General features: G+C 51.7%; 1 protein-coding gene across 1 annotated transcript in view; it reads left to right on the top strand.

The window, feature by feature from the left end:
* Positions 1-3,456: 3,456 nt before the first annotated feature.
* LOC133346330 (diencephalon/mesencephalon homeobox protein 1-B-like) overlaps positions 3,457-6,168 on the top strand; it is a 60,403-nt gene continuing 57,691 nt past the window's right edge. Inside the window, exon 1 of the mRNA XM_061557826.1 lies at positions 3,457-3,648. The gene's annotated coding sequence lies outside the window, so the exon portion shown is untranslated. The remainder of the gene's footprint in view (positions 3,649-6,168) is intronic.

Here is a 6,168-nt window from a genome sequence, read left to right as displayed (position 1 = left end):
TAGAAAAGAAGGATGAGGAGGATGAGGAGGAAGAGGAGGGGGAGGAGTATGAGTAGAAAGGGGAGTATGATGAAGAGGAGTATGATGAAGAGGAGGAGGAGGAGGATGACGAGGGGTAGGAGTATGAGTAGAAATGGGAGTATGATGAAGAGGAGTATGATGAAGAGGAGGAGGAGGATGACGAGGGGGAGGAGTATGAGTAGAAAGGGGAGTATGATGAAGAGGAGTATGATGAAGAGGAGGAGGAGGAGGCGAGGTGTTCACGCTGGCTAACTGGAGAAGGACGAGGGCAGGAAGCCGGCAGGTCGATGTGCTCCGTGTGGATGCGTCTACATCTTGTGCGTGTGTGCGTGTGTACGTGTGCGTGTGCGTGTGTATACGTGTGTATGTGTATACGTGTGTGCGTGCGTGCGCGTGTGTGCGTGTGTGTGTGCGTGTGCGTTTGTGCGTGTGTACGTGTGTGTGCGTGTGTATGGGCGTGTGTGTGCGTGCGTGTGTATGCGTGTGTGCGCGCGTGTGTGTGTATGCGTGTGTGTGTGTGCGTGTGTGCGTGCCAGTCATCTCAAGTCAGCCAGCCCACGGCACCAGGGGTTACCTCCTGCCGGCGAGCCTAACGTGGCCTAAAAAGTGCACCTAGCCTGGCACAAGCGCCGTGGTGATGTCACTGCCACTTAGTGGTGAATGGCGGTTGTTGTTGTTGTGTTCAGTTTGTTGTCCTTCCAACCCGCACCTCCGATTAGCACGGTTAGCTACGTACGGTGCGAAAGAAATTCAACATACATATTACGTTGTTGCATGTATGCATGTGTACTGTATATGTATGGGTCTTCGTAGGTGCTCGATAACAGCACTTACCCCCGGTACTTGCCCCAACAGTATGTGAAGGCTATGCGGGGGATCTTTGTCTTTGTTTTTTATGTATGGGTGTGTATGAGTGTATTTAGGGGCCATCCATTCAGTAGGTACGCAAAGATCTGTCAAAACCTGACCCCTCCTCCCTGTACGCACGCGGACTTTTTACACCCCCACCACCTGCGTACGTCCGTTTGACCCCCACCCCTCCCGAATCCTACAGACGGCCGATATTTAATCCACGCAGAAACGATCAAGAATTCATAATATTAACGTGTTTAAGCTATCAAACTCATTTGAAGGCCAATGTAGACAAATTATTGTCCAGGCCTCAACCCCCACTCCCCCGTTTCCTATGCGTACATTGTCAGTAGACCCCCCCCCCCCCCCATACGCAAGCGTACGCATTTGGGTTAACCCCCCCTCGCCCCTCCATGCGTACGTACTTAATGGATGGCCCCTTATTGGAGGCTGATCGTTTCCCCAGGTGCGGTCAAGGGATTGCTCCAGATTGGTCAACCACATCTTGTACGCTGATGATCTTGTAATTGCAGTTAATTTACTGAAAACAGTTGGAGACATGTCGAGCTAACCGGGAACGCGCCACAAAGATGTGGGCCCATACCATCACACAAAACCAAAACGCATGTCCAGTTATTTTTTGCCATCAAACACCACCTCAACTCCCAATCAGTGGTGGAGCAGTTTTGTACCTGGGCATTGTGCTTATGGCCGATTCTGGTTTAGCAGCAGAGGACTCACTCCGAATCATTCGAACGGCATTATCTTTTCATCAGCTGCGTAAGGCTGTGTGGAAGCTGTCTGACCTGTCACTCTATCGGAAGCTCTCGTTCTTCTCGGCCACAGTCATTCCCTTCCCTTCTCTGTGCTTGCGAAATCTTGCCACGTTCAAGCTGGCATGCCTACGATCCATCCTCAGAATCCTGGAAGAATCCGATGAGCTATGAAGCTCTTTTTCACGGATGGATTGTGTCAAGATCTCAGAGATTATTGAAAGATCTGGACACTGTCCCAACGGTGAGCTCCTCCAGCAGGCGAGGCTGCGTTGCCTGGGTCATGTAGCCCGCATGCCAAATCAACTTCTGTTTGGCCGGATAGAGGGGGCTAAACGAGCGTGGCAAGGGATAAAGAGATTGGAATGATGCGGTACGGGAGAATGTGGAGCTTAGTGGACCAGCGGTGTCAAGATCGGCCTCTGTGGAGGAGGCTCGTGAAGGACGCTGCTGGGCACTTGGAGGATGTCGCCCTCCAACAACAACAGCGGAGGGCGGAGGAGCGACGCTCACAACAACGAGCGGAGCGCCGGAAGGTTAAAGCACAGCAAGTTGGCACAGTAGGGGGTACAGGTGGTGCATCTGCCAGTCATCTCAGTCAGTCAACCCATGGCACCTGGGTCTGTCCCGTGACCTGCCAGCGAGCGTTGGACCCTTATTGGCAAACGGCGGCTGCTGTTGGTGTACGCGGTGTATGTATGGTGTGTGTATGGTGTGTAAGGTATATATGTATGGGGGTGTATGTATGGGGTCACCCCATACACACACCCCATACATACAGCCCATACACACACCCCATACATACACCCCATACACACACACACCATACACCCCCATACATACAGCCCATACATACAGCCCATACACACACCCCTTACATACACCCCATACACACACACACCATACACCCCCATACATACAGCCCATACATACAGCCCATACACACACCCCATACATACACCCCATACACACACACACCATACATCCCCATACATACAGCCCATACACACACCCCAATATGTATGGGCTGTATGTATGGGCTGTATGTATGGGGTGTATGTATGGGCTGTATGTATGGGCTGTATGTATGGGCTGTATGTAAGGGGTGTATCTATGGGGGTGTGTGTATGGGCTGTATGTATGGGCTGTATGTATGGGCTGTGTGTATGGGCTGTGTGTATGGGCTGTATGTATGGGGTGTGTGTATGGGGGTGTATGTATGGGGCTGTATGTATGGGCTGTATGTATGGGCTGTATGTATGGGGTGGGGTGGGTCTCTCTCTGGTTCCCAGGGTTTGAGAGATGCAGAGTGAATTTCACGGCGTTCAGAGAGCGCAGACGCGACCCGTGAGGAGGGAGAGTGGGGGGGGGGCGCAGGGGGGGAGAGGGGGGGCGCAGGGGGGGAGAGAGGGGGGGGGGGGGTTAGAACTGAGAAACTGTCGCGAGAGCAGAAGGAGAGAGGGTGCAGAGATATCGAGAGAAGGGAGAGTACAGCAGAGAGATCAAGGAGGGATAAAGGAGGGACAGAAAGCTGCTGTAGAGACATTTACGGATACAACGAGGTGGTGTGGGGGGAGGTGGCAGAGGAGAGATGGAGGACAGAGCTAAATAGACACTCTGTATAGAGTAAGCGAGACAGAGGGAGAGAGAAGAGGAGATTGACATTGAGAAGAGAGAGAGGGGAGACAGGAGAGGGAGGAGAGAGCGAGAGAGAGAGAGAGATTACAGACACTCTGCACAGAGTTGGAGAAAGTGGGAAGCAGGAGGAGGGAGCAGAAAGAGGGACGGGGAGGTGAGAAGAGAAGGGGAGAGCGGTGAGTGTGAAGGGAGAGGCAGGAGAGGGAGGAGAGTGAGATTGTAGACATCAGAGGGAGAAGGAAGAAGGAGAGAGGGAGGGTAGGGAAGGAGAGAGAGGAGGAGAGGCAGGAGAGAGTGCGAGGAGAGGTAAGGGGAGAGGCAGGGATTGCTGGAGCTGATTCTCATCTCGTCGCGTCCCGCTAAGGTGAGGCCGCATTTAAATCAGCTGCAATCAGCACGTCCACCCCACACTCACCCCACACTCACCCCTCACCTTCTCGGTCACTCACTACCATCACCGCCAATTATCAACACCACCACCACCAATCACCACCACCACCAATCATCATCATCACCACCATCACCATCACACATTATGATTGATAAAGTTCTAGTTACGATATTACACCGACAGTGTATCTCTGTACATCCGAGTGCGGCGCTGATTTGCAGCAGCGGTGGAAATGCCACGTTACCATGACGGGAGTCGGTCTCTACACAGTGCAACCTCAGTTTGACTTCCCACTAAATTGGAGCGACTCGTTTTTTTATCGGCTTCCAAGTGATGATGTGTGTGCGTGTGCATGTGTGTGTGCACGTGTGCGTGTGTAAACGTGTGTACGTTAGTGTGCGCGTGCGTGTACTCGGTGCGGTGCGTAGTAAACATCGCCATTGGGGAGACAAAGGCGGCCGGGCGTGGAGTTGGCCACCCACCCCCTCGTGTACCGTGCCGGCCTTCATAGGTGCTCCTCGCTAACAGCGCTTGCCCCAGCAGTCTGTTAAGGCTACACGGGGGATCTTTGTCTTGTGCTGGAACGGTGGTGTTGGGGTTGGCGCGCTACGAACTCGCCGACCCGAGTTCGATTCCCGCTCACGGTCCAACACCAACAGCCAGTGACGATAATGATCTGAAGCGGTCCTGGGCTTTCCTTGGGTCGACTCAGACTCAAATGAGTACCTGGTGCGATGTGTAAACATCGTTACGAAGGGAGACAAAGGCGGCCGTTCCGTGTCCGCCTCCGTCGGTGCTCGCTAACAGCACTTGACCCAAAAGTTTGTTCAGGCTACACGGGGGATCTTTGTCTTTGTTGGTGGCGAACATCAGCGGCGATTGTCTGAACTGGTCATGAGCCTCGCCTAGGTCAACTCAGCCTGGAATGAGGGACTTGTGCGGTGTGTAAACAGCAGCACGTGTGTGTATGCGATTATATTTGTCTAAAATATAACGTTTAATTTTCAGTGAATTTCTACAAAGCTTGTGAATGAAAAAAAATAACGATAATAGGGTCTCGTCCGTTACGGAGAGACCTCGACGTTTCGGCCCACTGTCCTTCTTCAGGAGACACGCGTATAAGTGCCAGAATATACTTTGTGTGTGCGTATTGGTATATGGTTGTCTGTCTCTGTTGGTTTCCGGCCAACATCAGTGGCGAATATCTGAACCGATCTTGGACTTCCCCTCGGTCGAGTAGCCGCATCGTGTGGCGTGTAAAACATCATCAGCACCGGGGAGACAAAGGCGGCCGGGCGTGGCGCTTGCCCTTCAGAGGTGCTCGCTAACAACACTTGCCCCAACAGTCTGTTGAGGCTACACGGGGGATCCTTGTCTTTATATGGTTACGTGGTTGAACCCAGTGGCCTCGGTTCGACTCCAGGTGATATCAGTGTTTGAACCTTACCGGCTTCCCACTAAGTCAACTCAGCCAGAAATGAGTACCTCGCGTCGGTGTGTAAATACGTCAGTACTGGGGATACAAAGGCGGCCGGGTATTGTGCTGGTCACATCACCCACTCGTCTTTCTGTGGTTGCCTTAATAGGCGCTCGCTGACAGCGCCTTTCCCCAACGGTCTATATATGACCACAGTATCTATGTTAACGGATCATTGTCTTTTTCGTGTGTACATTGTGTATACGTGAGACATTTCAGACTGTGTATGTCTGTCAATGTGCCCGCTCAAGAAACAATTTCACCGACGAATATTTCAACCGGTCCTGGTGCCTCCCCCTAGGTCGACTCAACCTTAAATGAGTCCCTGGTGCGGTGGTGGTATAACAAAGGCGGCCGGGCGTGGTGCTGGCCACCCACCCACCCCCTCGTGCGCCGTGCCGGCCTTCGTAGGTGCTGCTACTCGCTAACAGCACTTGCCCCAACAGTCTGTTTAATGCTACGCGGGGGATCTTTGTCTTTGTGTGTGTGCTAGTACGTCTCTGAATGTGTGCTGCGTACGCGTCTGTTGTCTGTGTGTATTTGTGCGCACTGTACGTGTACACGTTTTTGTGCGATCTGTACACGTACATATATTTATACAGCACGTGTGTCTATGTGTGTATTTGTGCGTGTTTTATATGTGCGTATGTGTATATATATGTGTGTGTTTGTGTGTGTATAGCTTTACGTAGCGTGTACATATGTAGAGTTGTGTGCATGTGCGTGTGTACGTGTACAACATGTATTACAATGATTCAGATACCACAAATAGTAGTGTTTGATCCATAAATTATGTACTTTCCATGAGTTTTAGATTCTATATTATTTGATATAGATTCTATGTACATTTTATTAGACCACTTCCGTTATTACCGGATAGATGGTTAAAGCATTTCATGCTTCGTAATGTGGAGTATAGGTGGAGCGGTGGCTCACTGCGCTATGTATCTGGGCTCCCTGAGTTCAAATCCTGGCCACGAGTGATATATGACCTGGGGTAACCCCATTCACCAACC

Source organism: Lethenteron reissneri, chromosome 24 (genome assembly GCF_015708825.2).
Source record: "Lethenteron reissneri isolate LAM-NWPU_2019-01 chromosome 24, ASM1570882v1, whole genome shotgun sequence".
NCBI classification, from domain to species: Eukaryota; Metazoa; Chordata; class Hyperoartia; order Petromyzontiformes; family Petromyzontidae; genus Lethenteron; species Lethenteron reissneri.
The sequence above is the reverse complement of the archived record's forward strand: the minus strand, read 5'-3'. Positions and strand labels throughout refer to the sequence as shown.